At 39.9% G+C, this 18,148-nt stretch overlaps 1 long non-coding RNA gene across 1 annotated transcript in view; it reads right to left on the reverse strand.

Annotated features, from left to right (window-relative positions):
- The window catches only part of LOC109568314 (uncharacterized), a 69,520-nt gene extending 52,337 nt beyond the window's left edge, over positions 1–17,183 (reverse strand). Inside the window, exons 1-3 of the long non-coding RNA XR_002182227.2 lie at positions 17,069–17,183; positions 7,548–7,620; positions 1–7,271 (exon numbers count right to left, since the gene is read on the reverse strand). The exon at positions 1–7,271 is cut by the window's left edge and continues 52,337 nt beyond it. This is a non-coding gene — a long non-coding RNA (uncharacterized lncRNA). The remainder of the gene's footprint in view (positions 7,272–7,547; positions 7,621–17,068) is intronic.
- Positions 17,184–18,148: the final 965 nt, after the last annotated feature.

The following is an 18,148-nucleotide window of genomic DNA, read 5'->3' on the forward strand; positions in this document are numbered from 1 at the left end:
AAGCACACTTATGAATGAAAGTACTGTGAACAATTATGTATTTATAATTACAAGTATATACATTGTATGCAAATTATACTTATATATATATATATGCTGTTGTATCAGCCTATATCTATCATCTGTTTATCTACCTGCATATCTAGAGAATGGCATTTATATATATTCTTCCTAATTCTCAAAACAAATTCATGAGGTAGACCGTATTATCGACATTCCCCATTTCATAAGTCAGACAGAAAAAGATAAATGCCCTATGACATTGCTTACATGTGGAACCTAAAAAATACAACAAACTAGTAAATATAACATAAAGTAAGCAGACTCACAGATATAGAGAACAATTTAGTGGTTACCAGTGAGAAGGGGAGGGGCAATATAGGGGTGGAGGAGCGGGAGGCATGAACTGTCGGGTGTGAGATGGACTCGAGGATGTGCAGTACAATAAGATGAATACAGCCAATGTTTTGTAATAACTGTAAGTGGAAAGTAACATTTAAAAATTGTGCAAAATTAAAAAAAATCCCCATTTCAGAGATAAAAATACAGAGGATTCGAAGTTTTACACAGTCAAGTTACCTAGCTAAAACTGAGGTCTTAAAATTTGAGCCTAATTTTGTTTGGTTTTAACGTCTGTGCTTATTCCATTGCCAAGCGTTTATTTGCTTTTGCCCTATTTCTCTCCTAATAAAACTCTCATCAGTATCTCCACCACCATCATCAGCATCATTATTTTTAGCATATGCCTTTTGTTGGGTGTCTACCGTGAACATCATTTCACTTCCCCGCAAACACTCTGAGACGGCTACTTTTATACAGAACAAGGGGATGAATCCTAGAAAGATTCATTTTCTTCTTTCAGATTAATATCCAGCAAATGTAGGTCTTTGATACAAACGAATCCCCATCCATCACAAACCTTTGTGCATTGACTAAAGACAAGATTTTTTTTAAAAAAACTGTGAAAATAGAGACTACTAGATATGTGATAAATTAAATTTTAGGCCTTTGAAATAAAGAAGAAATATATATGAAACCATTCCTCTTAGTCTCAATCAAATTGTGTAAAATGAGCCCTCAGCCAGCTAAGATCAGACTGGACATGACATATAGAGAGTATATAAACTTAAAAAAAGCACAACTTTTCCAAGAGGAGCTAAAAAATATTAATAGAAGACTAAGGAAAAAACATGATGAATTTAGGAGATTGCAAATAGTTATGCCAATCTAGGTGAAATAAAAGAAAACTTAGAGTTTAAATCCTAGAATACTTGGCAATAGGTTTTCAATGTGGCCTGTGAGTGATGGTTTTTATTCCATCCTCTTCCTCTTCTCTTTCTAAAAGTATTTTGCAGAGAAACAAGCAAAGATTATAAATTATATTTTAAACCTAGTATCAGAATTTATCTTATGAATAAGATTGCATTTTGTTTAGTAAGACATTCTGGCAGATCTTTTTAACTATGAAAAATAGGTTTCAGATTATGTCCCAAGAAGGAGGAAAGTAGGTTAAGAAAATAAAACAAAAAACAAGAATGCATTGTATACTAATAGGTATTGATAGTAAATTAGTTAGCTCTTACTGTAAACCACAAGTATTTATAGATGCATTATCTGCTTATATGCAATAAAATTCCTTTAATTTTTGTAATCATATGAAGTAGGTTGTTCCCAGCTGGTGCTAGTGGTCAAGAACCTGCTTGCCAATGCAGGAGACATAAGAGACGCTAGTACAATCCCTGGGTTGGGAAGATCCCCCGGGAGGAGGAAATGGCAACCCACTCCAGTGTTCTTGCCTGGTAAACTTCCATGGATAGAGGAGTCTGGCAGGCTACAGTCAAAGGGACTGAAAAAGTGTTGGACATGACTGAGTGACTGAGCACGCACGCACGTGCTATACCATAGGACCACAGGACTGTCAGTGTTGGGGGCTTGAAAACACAAGAGAAGTAGTCATCAAGGGGATATAAAGATTTATGTCCTCAGGCTTTGAGCGTTGCCCAGGATGAATCTCAGAAAAGATATTGGGACGTTTGTGCCCATACATTTAAATAGCATCTAAATCTTTTAATCTAAACGAGGTTCTCTAATTCTCTAGTTAGATGAATAGATAGATGATAGATAGAATGTTTTAATTAAAAATAAAGCATTAATCATTATCTCTTGATAAATTTAAAATGCTTCCTCATTTATTTCAATTGTTATTTGGTTTTTCCCCATTTTTATTTCTAATATAATATGATATGCAAAACAAATGTCAAATACCAACATGACTACACATTCCTGAACCGTTGGATCACTGAGTTAAAATTTTTCCAGCAAGCAATATTGGCATGTTCCATAAAAAAATTTTGGCAATTAGGTAATTTTATTCATTTATTCATCACTTCATGGTAAATAGATGGGGAAACAGTGGAAACAGTGACAGACTTTATCTATTTGGGCTCCAAAATCATTGCAAATGGTGATTGCAGCAATGAAATTAAAAGACACTTGTTCCTTGGAAGAAAAGTTATGACCAACCTAGACAGCATATTAAAAAGCAGAGACATTACTTTGCCAACAAACGCCTGTCTAGTCAAAGCTATGGTTTTTCCAGTAGTCATGTATGGATGTGAGAGTTGGACTGTAGGGAAAGCTGAGTGCCGAAGAATAGATGCTTTTGAACTCTGGTGCTGGAGAAGACTCTTGAGAGTCCCTTGGACAGCAAGGAGATCAAACCAGTCCATTTTAAAGGAAATCAGTCCTGAATATTCATTAGAAGGACTGATGCTGAAGCTGAAACTCCAATTCTTTGGCCACCTAATGCAAAGAACTGACTCATTTGAAAAGACCCTGATGCTGGGAAAGATCAAAGGTGGGAAGAGAAGGGGACAACAGAGGATGAGATGGTTGGATGGGCTCAGTGGACATGAGTTTGAGTAAACTCCAGGAGTTGGCGATGGACAGAGAGGCTTGCTGCAGTCCATGGGTTCGCAAAGAGTTGGATACGACTGAGCAACTGAACTGATTCATTTATACACTTATTCACCATTGCATGAACATTTCTTCACCACATTTTCCCAAAAGATATACTAGGCAATAGAGAGGTCAATATTCAATGGAAGCCTGGTAAGATGTTACGGTGCTACTTGTCCTAACGGAAGATGATGTGAGTAACAAGATGAAATGTGATTAAAATGGTACTCTATTGGTATTCTGGCCAGGAATTTAGAAACAACCTGTTTTTTCCTGGCTGCACCACTTCTGTTACTGGAAAGGAAATGCACACAGGGCATGGGAAATTGGCCCTCACTCATTGTGCTATGTTTCTGTCTCAAGCCCCAGATAGGAATCAGTAAACTCAACTAAGCCATTTGGTGGCCTTGCTGTGTCTATACCAAGAAGGCCTACATTTGGCTAAACAGAAGCTATTCATAAGGCAAGTTAAGGTATTTTTCCATAATGATGCTGCTAAAACCTCAGGTCTCACTACTATTCTGATGCAAAAAAAGACAACCGAAGAACATCTGCTGCTCCTGAGTTCCTTGCAGGTGCGAGGCAGCCAGAGAGTATATGTTGGGGCTGCAGATGAAGATGGAGCCGCTGTCTGCTCCATTGCTCTTCTGGACGAGACAGCAGATTCGCACTCAGCGGCAAGTTTTCAAGGATAGATACACCAAGGGAATGACAGAGTGTGCACTAATGAGAAAGCCTGAATCAGTTCAGCAAACCTAAGGGTCTTGATCTCTCAGTGTGTGTCTAAAAGCAAAACTGCAGAGCAGAACAGGAGAACTAGTCATGCCTAGTCTAGACTACAGAACATTCACTAACCTAATTTGTTGTTGCTGTTCAGCTTAATCTGGACCACAGAACATTCACTAACCTAACTTGTTGTTGTTGTTCAGTGGCTAAGTCATGTCTGACTCTACCAACCTAAAGACACCCCTGAAGTGTTACTGCCTGTCCCTGCTCTGGGGTCTGCCCCTTAAAGGGGAGAAGAAGAGGCATGATTTCTATGGAGGCCACAGGAATATATACAAACATTGGGCTGGAAGAATGAGAGAGACCTACGTGCCCATATCACAGCACAGGGAGAGTCAAAAGGAGCAGAAAAGTAATAAGCAGGTGCTCACAGCCAGGACATGGAAGCAACCTAGATGTCCATCAGCAGACGAATGGATAAGAAAGCTATGGTACATATACACAAAGGAGTATTACTCAGACATTAAAAAGAATACATTTGAATCAGTTCTAATGAGGTAGATGAAATGGAGCCTATTATACAGAGGGAGGTAAGTCAGAAAGAAAAACACCAATACAGTATACTAACACTTATACATGGAATTTAGAAAGATGGTAACAATAACCCTGTATGTGAGACAGCAAAAAAGACATAGCTGTATAGAACAGTCTTTTGGACTCTGTGGGAGAGGACAAGGGTGGGATGATTTGGGAGAATAGCACTGAAACATGTATATTATCATATGTGAAACAGATTGCCAGTCCAGGTTTGATGCATGAGACAGGGTGCTCAGGGCTGGTGCACTGGGATGACCCTGAGGGACGGGATAGAGAGGGTGGCAAGAGGGGGGTTCAGGATGGGGGACACATGTACACCCATGGCTAATTCATGTCAATGTATGACAAAAAACAACAAAAAAAAACTACAGTATTGTAAAGTAATTAGCCTCCAATTAAAATAAATAATTTTTTTTTTTTTAAAAAGAGTTCCTGTCAACCATCCTCTCGGGCTGCCTGATGGTCCCAGGACTCTGAAACTCAGCTATGAACCACTCCTATGTTGCATGAAAGAACCCTAACATAATGAATTTGTACACTCACTGCCTTTAATGATTAACAAATGAAGAAGATAGGCAGATAACGTAGTAACAGTCATATCAACTCTTTGAGAGGCTGTCATGACCTCTGTGCTTCAGCCCAGAGAATTGAGAGGCAGGATCATACTTTTCCAGCAACCACAGAAAGAAACTCATAGCCCTGAGCTTCCTACCCAGGACTTGCTGATCCTGAAGAGAAAGCTGTTCCCAGCAGAACTGGAGATGATTCCAAAGGAAGTCCCTTCCTTAGCACCTCTCAGAGGCTCCTCTGAGTCTATGAAAATGGACTTGAACATTCTTCCACGGCCTCAGATCTCTTATTTTGAAGTTGCATTTGATATTAGAGGAGCAAAAAGACAAGTCTCTCAGAATCACTGAATAACTCAGGTGGTAACCGGTGCCTCTGGAATGAAAAAAGTACCATGGATGAAATGGGAAGGGTTTCACATGTGTCTTATGAAATTTCTCTGAAAACATTGCTACAAGAGAAGTTTGATGTGTATCAGCCTACATATTTCTTAATGTCACCAGAATAACCTAGGAAATTTGACATCAGCTAAGTGTGAGGTGGCTCAGATGGTAAAGCATCTCCCTGCAATGCGAGAGATCCAGGTTCGATCCCTGGGTAGGGAAGATCCCTGGAGAAGGAAATGGCAACCCACTCCAGTATTCTTGCCTGGAGAATCCCATGGACGGAGGAGCCTGAAAGGCTACAGTCCACCGGGGGTCGCAAAGAGTCAGACACAACTGAGCTACATCACTTTCACTTTCAAGTGTGAGGCAAAGAGCTCTGTAGATACAGAAACACTGAGATCTACATACTGCCCTGTACTGAGCTTATAGGATGACTGTATCCAAGTTACTTCTTCTTTATAGAACTCAGTTTCTCATTTGAAAGTGAAAAAATCAGCTGGAGAAACAGTGGGTCTTTGAGGATAGCTCACTTGTAAGGCTTTAGGTTTGTATGTGCATCCTAAATCATTTCAGTTGTGTCTGATTCGGTATGATCCCATGAACTGTAGCCCACCAGGCTCCTTTGTCCGTGGGGATTCTCCAAGCAAGAATACTAGAGTGGGTTCCAACGCCCTCCGCCAGGGGATCTTCCCAACCCAGGGATCAAACCCACTTTCTTACATCTCCTGCATTGGCAGGTGGGTTTTTTATCACTAGTACTACCTGGGAAGCTCTAAAGGCTTCAGGTTTGCATTCTGCTAAAAAGTTGGGGTGAATTCAGTGTTAGCGTAGCACATTTTTTTTCTCTCTTCACTCTCTCTAGAAAGGAAAAACACTTAAAGGAATGAAAGAAAGAGTTGAAGATGCAGAAAAGGGCATGAGTTCACTCCCTGCAGGCAGCTGGAGAGGAGATAAGGCTTCTCCTATTTGTGATTTGCCTTTTCCCCTCCCACATAGCTGCGGTGGCAAATGAGGCTCATTAGAACCTCCTATTGATTAAGTGTCTGCCTTTGGAAGGTCATTTGGGACTAACTCAGTTTGCAGAACAAGAAAAAGTGGGATGAGTGGCTCAGACTGGTTCTACACTGTTAGGGAATTGGGGGAGTGTTTTATGTGCCTCCCAAAGTTACCAGGGACACAGGAGACAAGGATGACCCAGAGAGATGCTGGTAAATGGAGTCCACAGTTGCTCTGTCCGTCCCCTCTGCCTTATGCCAGCAGCACCCAGCGAGAGGACACTATCTGAACATGGAACTATTTACCAAGTCCCAGAAATTTAGCTTATCTGGAAGTTTGTGTTTAACTGTAATTGTCTGCATGGAGCCTGCTGAGAATACACACTTTTGGTTTTAGAATGGGCCCAAGAATAACCATGTTCCAGCATTACAATTCTTTCCATTATGAATACAACACCCCAGAGCAGGTTTCTAAGGGCCCTGACAACTTGAATTACTGTCTTTTCCTACTCAGCCGCCTCAGATTGAGCTGACAATGAAATGGCTTTAAACAATGTCATGCCTTTTTACCCTCAGACTCAGCCTCCAGAACCTCAGTCACACTCCAGTGCCACATGCGAGGAAGGGAGTGTTGGATCAAGAGGCAAAGGGTTCAGGGATTCTCTGGGCAGCTCTGTGGCCGATGAGCCATGCGACCTTGGCAAAGGTCATCCCCAGCTCTGGCACCCACTTTCCATCTCAGAGCAAAATGAGAGGTTAGATAAACCAGAGAAGCTTTCTGACTCTTTCCGATTTCTAATTCAATTCCACAAACATTTGCAGAGTTTATATGTGTTACAGTCACCGTGCTAGACAGCTCCCAGCTGTATAATTTATTTTTTATTCCATTGAAAACTAGAGTCAGGTAATTTTCATGCAATTTTTAGCACAAAATCACTGGACTGGGAGTCGCACGCCTCAGGTTTTACTTATAGCTTCATCACTAAATATTTGTGTGATCTTTCCAAAGTTCCATCAGCCATCTGGGCTTTAGTTTCTTCATCTGTAAAAGGAGATGGAAGAATGAGGGGCTATGTTGAGAGTTCACAGCAGCCTGAGAGTACTTTTTTGTCCACCAGTCCTATAATCACCACCCTCTGAGTGAACATTCTATGCCAGGTGGTTGGATAAGAACTGGGGGTGCAGAGAAAAACCAACTATCTGGAAAGTTGTTTAAAGCGATCCAAAAGGACGAGCAGTTACATTTATTCCATTTTGACTCGGCCTTGTTCTGGACATCTCCCTGGAGCGCACTGTGCCCACGAAGCCAGCCACTTACCTCCTTTCACTGTGCTGCTCTGGGACAGTGGTCTCCAGTCCACGTTCACTGGGACCTTCAGAATTTTGCAGGACTGTCACATGAGAGACGATTTATATTGTTGAGTCTAATTCAGGAGGTCAGAATTTAAATTCTCATTGCTTGCTCCTTCTCTCCCTCCCCATCCTGCATCCCTCCCTCTCTCTTACCATTTCTCATCATCCGGCTGCTCTGTCTTCTAGACACAAGGACACTCCCTTGATTCTTCACAGACTACACCCTTTGTTCTGCCTTGGTGCTCATGCCTAGTCACTCAGTCGTATCCAACTCTTTGCGACCCCCTGGACCATAGCCCACCAGGCTCCTCTGTCCATGGGATTCTATAGGCTGGAATACTGGAGCAGGGTTGCCATTCCCTTCTCCAGGGGATCTTTCTGACCCAGGGATGGAACCTGGGCCCCTGCACTGCAGGCGGGTTCTTCACCATCTGAGCCACAAGGGAAGCCCTTGGAGTCTGCCTTTGTTGTTGCCTCTGCTTAGAAATCTTTCTCCAGAGGTTGTTTTCTTTCTTTCATTCAAAAGGACTGACTCTTGGTCAAAATTCTGATTCTAAATCCAGCATTTCCTCCCAAGGGAACATTTTTCCCCATGAGTCATTTACAGTGATATGTTTCAAATATATATAAAATACATATTTCTAATATATATCTTTATTTTTCTTGTTCCTATTCTTAGTCCACCTAATTTTAAATTCCATACTGTTTTGGAAGCCTAAGCCTAGATAAATGACTGGAAACTAACAAGCATTCAATGGTGATTTCTTACACACATACACACAGAGAACTAACAGACATAAAGTCTGAGGGCCCAGAGTCGGCTCAATAAATGCCAAATTTATCTAAACCAAACTTTCCTGGAAATGGAAAGGGGATATTCATGAAACTCTGAGGCAGAATGGAAATGAAAGGTCAGGGGTTGGGCGGGGGTGAGAGATGAGACAGGAGATGTCCCAGGGGGTAAATCATGTAGACACTTGGCTGTCACAGGAATAGATCACATTTTATTGTTTAGATAATATAGAGCCTGTGAAGGGTATATTAATCAGGGTCGTTGTTTAAAAAATAAAATCAATCTAGCTATCTTAAGCAGGAGAAGAAATATTTATTATATTTCAGCACTCCCAGAATCTCTGGGGGGATCAGATTTCCCGGGAACAGCCATAAATACAGCAGCTCGGCACATCGCAGGTCCCGTCTAGCAGAAACATGCTGCCCTCACTGTCCTGGGCACCTGTGACTCCATAACTGGATGCCAGAAATACCACCATCACTCTCTCAGAGCAATAGCTCAGATGGCTCACATCAGCCTCTGGGTTTCAGAAAGCACACCCGCTTTGCAGAACCTAGGAGCTACATGAACTCTAGCTGCAAGAGTGTCTTGGAAGTATAGATCTTATCTTTTCAGCCTCCTCAAAACAGAAAGATTTATTAGGAGGCTAGGGATGGGTGCTAACGGAGCCAGCCCACTCTAGCTTCCGTCTGGAGTCCCCCCTCAGGAGCATGACTCAGTCTAGAAGAGAATGTCAGACAACCGGGCGAGTATTTCAGAGAAGGGATGTCTGCATGGGGTGGGACTGGCCACTTTCTAAGTCACCTTCCAACACTGAGATTCTCTGTCTATTTGGGGATCAGCTTCTTGAATAGGATATACGTTAGGAGAACAACATTATTCTTATTGAGCAATTACTATGCTCCCAATGCTGGGCTGAGTATCTTGCTGGTACTGGTTCATAAAATCCTCTTAGATACCCTATGAGGTATGTGATGAAAACCCTCTCTACCCCTTTATGCTCCCTCTGCCTGTCTCAACACACATCTTCCCTGGGCCGGAACTGTCTGTCCCAGAGGAGGAGAAGTTGAGAGAAGCTGAAAGTCAGAAGACGTATTAGGCTGCACACTTTTCCAGGAAACCGGGTTATTGTCTTTGAAGGTCACCATTAGTCTCCCTCTTACATCTCCTGCTCTGATAATGAATGGTGAGCTAAAGGATGCTCCTGTGTGCCCACTCTGGACGCTTCAGGGCTCAGCAACTTGAGACAGAGCCTACTTTGTCCAGGGCAGACCTAGTCTTGTCCCTAACTTCTGTGAGTGTTGTGTTCTCTCTGGAATGAAAGTGCATGAACTCTGAAGATAGAGAAGGGGAAATGGAATTTCACTGAAACCTGCAGCCTCACCAAGTTTCTCCAATCCAGTTTTTACCCAAGATCCCCTCATTAGCAGTGTTAGGCTTTTGTTCAGACATGAATAGATCCTGTATTTCTGTGTATAACTCCCTCAGATAGAAATTTTAGAGAAAGAAAAAGTGAATGCTACAATATGAGCGCCAAAACGTTACGCAGGATCCCTAAAAGCAGGTATTTTATTTTATTTTATCGTGCCAATACCATTTTTCTGGTTGCGATATTGTCACAGATGATCATACAATCCTGCACTGAGGGAACTGAGGTGGGAGGCACACAGAACCGCTCTTACTCGCTTTGCAATGTGAATCTATAATTAGTTCAAAACGTCATCTTTTTTAAAAAGAAGGTATCAAAATCATCAGCAACGAGGTTTGCAGAATCACTGGTCTCCTCCAGAGCGGGGAGGGCTCAGTCTTCAAAAAACTCAAGGCCTGTTTCTTACATCTTGAAAGAAGAGGAGACCTTTTCATTACTTCCTGAACACATGTGCTGCCAAAAGAGATAAATGACTGGAAAATAGAACAGGTTGAACTTGGATGAAAGAAAGAGAGAGGGAAGGAAGGAAAAAGATAGATAGACATTTTATGTCTACTTTCAGTGGTAGAAACAAAATCTAAGAGTAACTAAACAAGTTGCTCAAAATTATACAGTTGGAGCTACCTGTGTTTGGATTCAAACTTAGATACTTATGTTCCTTTTTTCACTCATTCTGACCTGGGAGGGTAAAGAATGCAAAGACAACTCACCCTTGCTTCCAGAACCATGCTCGGTTACTACAGGGAAAAATTAGGCCCTGATTCCCTGTGCAAAGCCCACTGCACAGCTTCCGAGGGAATGACTCGTAGCCAAGGGACCTTTGATCCCTGAGAGCATCTGGACCGAAACACGACAAGCATTTCTCTCTGTCTATTTCAGAGGCCTGCTTATGAACCGCATCTTGCCAAGAGTAAACCAGTGTGAACACCCAGAGACAGAAGGTGTGAGTCCAACAGTCATCTCCATAATGTGCGGTTATGCCATAACCCTGCAGACACTCTAGTATCGCAGAGGGCTCTGACGTAGTGGAGAAGGAGAAGGTGGCCAAGGTAGGATGCGATATGAAGAAATGGAAAGGAATCCTGGCTTCTCTAAAAACTTAAACACCCTGTAATCAAGTGTCTTTTCTTTTATAACTAGCACTGAGTGTGCATGTATGAGCATGTCTGTTCAAAAGGAAATATGGTGCGTGGGTGGAAGAGAGGGCTTACAACTCTATGAGATGTAAGTTAACATCTTGTTTAAAGGTGTATTTTCTCCGGATAGCTTCCATACTTAAATACAGGAAGGACATTGATTCAGGGATTTGGGCTGGAAAATGTGAACAGAGGGAAAATCAGAAGTTCAGCTGCTAACAATACATAAAGGATGACAAAATGAGTCAGGAATTGTGGGTCTAAGACCTGCTTGCCTCACAGAGTAGCTATGAAACCCAGAGCAAACCCTTTTTTCAGTCTCTTTCATGAAACATCATCTTGGAACAGGTATAAGGATGAATACAGTAACCTACATGAAAGCAATTTATAAAAGGTGAGGACTTCACGTATTGAGTACTTGCTGAGTGCCTCTTGTACGTCAGTTTGCTGTCTTTACATAATATCCCTTGAGCTCGCCAACCAATCCTCTGCTTAGTGTCTTGTCTTCTGTCTGTTTCCTCTGTCTAGAATACTCTTCCTACTTACTGTTTTTCTTGCTTTCTCCTTTTATTAATTCAGTTCTTCTCCCCAAAGTCACCGTCTCTGCAATGCCTTTTCTGACTCAGTCCCTGCCACTCTCTCATTTTCCAGCTTTACTTTGTTTCATATTTATAATTGTTTTTCTAACAAGAAAAATGAGGTCAGTAGGCATCTCCTTACCTAATAACATAGCTAATGTTTACTGAGCACAGATTATGTGCCAAGCTCTAGTACAGGCACTTTGAATATCATAGTTCATTAACCTCTATCTGGTTAATTTGCAAGTGTATTTCCTTCTTTAAGGAGTTAAAAAGTGAATTAAAGACAAATCTCTTCCTTTAGAGATCTGGCCAAGGCTCCCTGCCTTGGATGGTGATGCGCTGGCTTATCTGACTCCCCCGCCTGACTGCACCTAGGTCACAGTTGTACCCCTGAACCTCGCACACTTCTTGGCATATCATAACTGATTAATGCATGGTCATTGATTGAAAGGAAAAAAAAAAAAAGCTTTATTGAATGTAAATAATCTTGTGCTATGCCTTGAAGACAGCAGGTAAATATCATTTGCATTATTATGCTGAACTTGTCATTGTGTTCTTCACTTGTGCATAGTCTCTCAGTCATGTGACTCTTTGCAATTCCATGAACTATAGCCTGTCAGGCTCCTCTGTCCATGGGATTCTCCAGGCAAGAATACTGGAGTGGGTTGCCATGCCCTCCTCCAGGGGATCTTCTTTATGCAGGGATCAAACCCAGGTCTCCAGCATTCCAGGTGGATTCTTTACTGACTGAGCCACCAAGAAAGCACTTGTAGATGCTATATTTCCACGAACCTGATACAACCTAATCAGTAGATTCTGTGATCCACATTTTATGTGTGAACATTCTGATACTTATGACGGTTAAGTGACAAACTGGCAGACATCAATTATCTAAACCACCTCCAACTCCATGTCTAACTTTTTTTGCCATCTACATTCATTTCTCCTTTATGAAACTCAGGTTCCAGCAGACTCTAAAACTGTCTCTTTCACTGGCCCAAATGTTTGGAAATGGAGCGTAATCTGTCAAAGAAAGCCCATCTCGTATTTCCTTTTCTTGGAAATGTCTTCAACATTCACTCAGCAGGAAACACTGAGTTTCTGCACTGTGCCAGGCAGGGTGCTTGTCGTTTAGTCGCTGAGTCGTGTCCTACTCTTTGCAGCCCACAGGGACTGTAGCCCAGTAGGCTGCAATGTCCATGAGACCTGCAGGCAAAAATACCTGGGCAGGTTGCGATTTCCTTCTCAATACCCAAGCAATGTGCTGGATATTGAGAAAATCTGGAGGTGTTAGACTAGTCATCACCTTCAAGAGGCCCTCCACCTAAAGAGTGAGACCATCATATAAAAATAAATGCTGACGCCATTTGGTCAGGCATTTGTTGATGGTCAGGGCCTTTCAAGATGATATTCCAGTCAGGAGTAAAGCCCTGCAGAGGAGATGAACCTGATCCTTAAGCCCCTTCCAATTCAGTATCCTCTAACTTCCCTTCCAGTCACCTAGTTCACTCCCTCTGCCTACTTTAGAAAAATTCACAGCTTAATAATGCATGAGGGAACATTACCTTAAGGTATAATTATGCTTTTCCCCAAATGACCTATGCAATTACACCAGAGTGGTGAACAGTGACTGCAGACAGGAGTTGGAACAAGTGCCCAGGAATATAATGTTACAAAATGACCCCTGTTTCAATTTTCCTTCTTATAACTACATAAAAATTACATTTGCTTCTATCACAGAGATGTGCAGTAAAACATGAAAAAGACCCATTAGATTATCAACTCTCATCTCCTCCTAGGAAGTTGTTTTTTTTTTTTTTTTTTTAACTGTGATAGTCTTTCGAGGGACTTGAGGCTGTTAAATTATTCCAAGATAATAGGGATAATGAGAGAGGAAAGACCTCCCAGCACAGTGTTTATACTTCGTAAATCTGCACATTGGTACCTGGCGGCAGGTAAACCTTCATGGCCAGATCATGAGTGGACAGAGCTCAAAGAAAGGTGGGAAGTTGAGCCAGGAGATCCAAGGCGAGGCTGGGATTATAAAATTAGAGCTAGCATTAGAGTCAGAATAAATAGTCACAGCTGGATAAAAGAGAAGGGCTAGTTAGTGGTCATGTGGGCAGTTCCAGACCTGGGAACCAGAGATTTGAGACAGCATGTTTCATATAAACACTGATATTAATATGACATTAATGTAGATTATTACACATATATAAATATTTTATGAAACTTCCATCATACTATGAAGTATTCTGATTCTGTTGAATATTAAATCCATTCCTTAATCAGGATCACTAAAAACACCCCAAAATGATTACCTAAACGCCTTAATCATTCTTTTAAAACTTATTTTACTGAAATATAGCTCATTTACAATACTATATTAGCTTTAGGTGTACAATACAGTGCTTCAATAAGTTTTATAGATTAGACTCCATTTTAATTTAGTATTAAATATTGGCTATATTTCCTGTGCTGTAAAATATATCCTTGTGACTTACACATTTTATATTAATACCTCTTAATCCTCTTCCCCTAATTACCCCCCATCCTTGACAACTCTTGATATCATCAGGCTTTTTAGGCTTTAGCCATGTTAGTGTTGGTATAATAGTAATATCATTGTGGTTTAATTTGCATTTCTGTAATGAATAATGAACATGAGTATCTTTTACTGTGCTATACATGTTTGAAATCCTTTATTTAGTTCATTTAATTTTATAAATAAAATATTTGTAAATAAATATTTCTCTATTTATGAATGACAATAATTAGTAAATATTAACCTTTACATTATTGACTTATAAAAGATTTTTATTTTTTTATTAATAAATATCAGTACTTTACCAAATATATCTATTGTGAATATTTTCTCCTAGTTTAGATTTTATCTTTTAATTTTATTAAACATGGGTTTTAAATAGCAGATGTTTTTAATGTTTTTAAGTTTGATGAAGTCAAAAGTACCTGTGTCTCCTTTATGGTGTTTGTTTTTTGTGTCCTATTTTGAAATACTTGCCTAACCAGAACATCATGGAGATTTCTGCCTGTTTTTCTCTCGAAGTCTTATACTTCTAGCAGTTACATGTGGATTTCTTATCTGTTTTATTTTTGTATATGGTTTGTGGCAAGAAGTGGTTTTAGAGAAGAGAGGGAGAAAGAGACAGACAAACAGACAGATAGAGAGGGAGAGAGGAAAGAGAGCTGAATATGTCAAATGTCGTCATTTCAGCATATGAATTCATCACTGAGCAAGTTGACACCTGCGTGTAAATAAAGCTCAGTGACTTTGATCCACTTGTGTCAAATTTAACATCAAAAGGTATGATTATTCAAACTGAACTGCATTTGCCTGCATCAGTGCTCTGTTCTTACAGTCTACTTTGTCTAACAGTAATCTGGATTAGTGGGATGGTTTTTATTATACCTCTCCCTTGATTTGGCAAGGACTAATGACTGCCCCTCATTATCCTTTCCCCAAAGTACTTGAATCATCCGTGAGAAATGCCACCATAAAAACTCCAACCTTCCAACAATGCATTCATTTATGTGAGATTGAAATAAAGTTTTATTTTCTGCAAGCCAATGTCATATGAGATTTCTGTTAGTTGCATATGAACACAATTCTAACCTGGTATATATTTTTCAATCCATTTACTTTCAACCAATTTCTGTTCTTTTGTTTTAGATATATCTGTTATAGCAACATAGCTGAATTTTTTTCATCCAATCTGCCAATATTTTAACTCTTTCTAATCTCTTGTACGGAGAAGGCAATGGCACCCCACTCCAGTACTCTTGCCTGGAAAATCCCATGGATGGAGGAACCTGGAAGGCTGCAGTCCATGGGGTCCCTGAGGGTCGGGCACGACTGAGCGACTTCACTTTCACTTTTCATTTTCACGCATTGGAGAAGGAAATGGCAACCCACTCCAGTGTTCTTGCCTGGAGAATCCCAGGGACGGGGGAGCCTGGTGGGCTGCTGTCTATGGGGTCGCACAGGGTCGGACACGACTGAAGTGACTTAGCAGCAGTTAGCAATCTCTTGTAACTGGACAATCAGACCATTCAAATTAATTGTGCCCACTGATATATTTTAATTTATTTCTAATATATTATGTGTCGCTTTCTGTTTGATTTTTATTGTGATAGTGTCTTAAAATTTTCTTTCCTTTTGGATTCTCTTATACTGATTTTTATTCTCATTAAAAATTTAATTTCTCTACTAATTTTGAATGTGTATAACACAAAATATTTGCATCATTTTTTAATGACTCTAAAAATGTAAACTTTACCTAATCTTAAAAATCTGAATTTAAGCAATATCTGGATTATACTCTTAGAAAATGTGTGTATTTTAAGCGTAAATCCAATTCACCTCCTTAGAAAGCAAATGTTAATTTCACCTCAGATCAAATTTCTTTGTGGAACTTTACAACTCTGCGTAGTAAGCATTATTGTCATTACTTTGAAATGTCAATGCATGAGTAGTTGTATTCAAATGTTTAACATTGTGTTTGCTTACCACCCATTTCTTCTTAAAATAGCTTTATTGAAACAAAATTCATCAACCTTATGCTTCACCTGTATAAAATGTATGATCCAGTGGTTTTTAATATAGTTACAGAGTTGTACAACCACTACCAAAATTTAATTTTAGGATATATTCATCATGCCCAGAAGAAGCCACTAATCTATTAGAAGTCATTTCACATTTACCCTTTTCACTAACCAACCACTAATTTACTTTATGTCTATAAATGTGTCTTTTCTTGACATTACACCTGAGTGGAATCATACAATATGTTGTCTTTTAGAACTAGTTTATGTCACTAATCCTAATGTTTAATGTTTCTCTCCCTACATTATCAATTTTTTCTCTTCGTTCAATTATTTCTCATCACATACAAATATGCTATAATGCCTCCTTCTAAGAAGTAATATGCATCAAGTCCATATCCCTAGGCCCTTCTGCCATATTTTTCTCCTCTTCTTAAAAGCAAAATTTCTCAAGTAACTTTTCTCCTCTAGTTCATATCTCATTCTGTCTTTTTGTCACATCATTTTTTTCCTCTACCACTATACTAACTCATTCTTGTCAAAGGCATCAATAAATTCCATTTTTTATGTTTATTTGGAAAACTTTCATGAGCCTCCGGGTGACCCATTTTTGTTAATTATTCCTTAAATATTGCAACACTTTTTTTTTTCACTTAGTTTCTGGAATTATCTTGGTTCAGCTCCACATTTGGGGATATTTTCTTATGGAAAATCCTCCACAAGCAACAATGACCCTTCAGATCAAAATTCCACATGAATGGTACCTTGCACTGAACGAAATCTTAAAAAATAATATATTTTCCAGTCAGAGTTCTGAAGCAACTTGAGTGAATATAAAAGATTAAAGGGATGAGATTTTCTTAGTGCACTTGGGATCTTTACCAATAAGTTTACAACAAAGCTGAGTCAAACTGAAAGCACACAATTTCTGTGAATAGACAAGGTCACAAGAAAGGGTAACAGGAAGAATCAAACCGTACATACCCTCTCCCAAAATTGTTCATCATGGAACTTGCCTCATTTCCTCAACCTCAGTGAATGATGGAGAGAAGACAGAACTATTTTACTGATGGATGATCTCTACGTGAAAAGAAATATCATGAGTGACAAACAAACCTCCCACTCTTCCAACGTGACCAGTTCTTGAACGTCATATGCTTAGTTGCTCAATCATGTCTGACTCTTTGTGACCCCGTGGACTGTGGCCCGCCAGGCTCCTCTGTCCCTGGGGATTCTCCAGGCAAGAACACTGGAGTGGGTTGCCATGTCCTCCTCCAGGGTCTCTTCCCAACCCAGGGATCAAACCCAGGTCTCCCACATTGCAGGCAGATTCTTTACCATGTGAGCCACAGTTTCAGATAAAACTTCAGTGGATCTTTTAAGTAAATTTTTAAAAATACCTTCTATCTGGTGTTCATTGGAAATTAGATACATTATTTTTTCCAAGAAAAGATGAATATAACCCTTATACTCATCCCTCTAACCCCTTTCCTTATACTGCTTTTATAAGTCTAAGGGAATTGCAAACAAGTACAGGGCTACTCTGAGGGGATAGCTGAAAATATAGTGAAAGATAGCATTGCCTATAACTCCACAGAATTCAGTAGGTTACAGGATAAAATGAGGAGATGGACCCACCCTCAAAGTTAACAAGTTTACAAATATCTTATTTGATATCTGGTTGTTTGGTTGGTTGCTAATTCCATAGGTCAATGACAGAGGCTTGGAAATATCTTGGTTCATTTAGCACAATGAAATACAAATATTCATTAGATAGGAGGAAAAATGGAAACTTTATTCTTCTCCAAAGAGGGTGTTTACCATGTTGGTGTTTTAGTCCTGATAATTCAGGAGCCAATATTGCTTATGGCCGGACATTGTGCTCTAGCACAGTTCCAAATATGGCTAGGTTAACATGTGTCATGGAAATAAAAACAAATATTTTTAGTGCAAGTACGCTCTAAGCACTCTGCTAATTGCTTTACAGAGAATACCTTATTTAATCCTCTTCACGGTTTGTTGAGGAAGGTAGTATTACTAACTACATTTCATAAATAATATAGT

This window comes from Bos indicus, chromosome 14 (genome assembly GCF_029378745.1).
Source record: "Bos indicus isolate NIAB-ARS_2022 breed Sahiwal x Tharparkar chromosome 14, NIAB-ARS_B.indTharparkar_mat_pri_1.0, whole genome shotgun sequence".
Lineage (NCBI taxonomy): Eukaryota > Metazoa > Chordata > Mammalia > Artiodactyla > Bovidae > Bos > Bos indicus.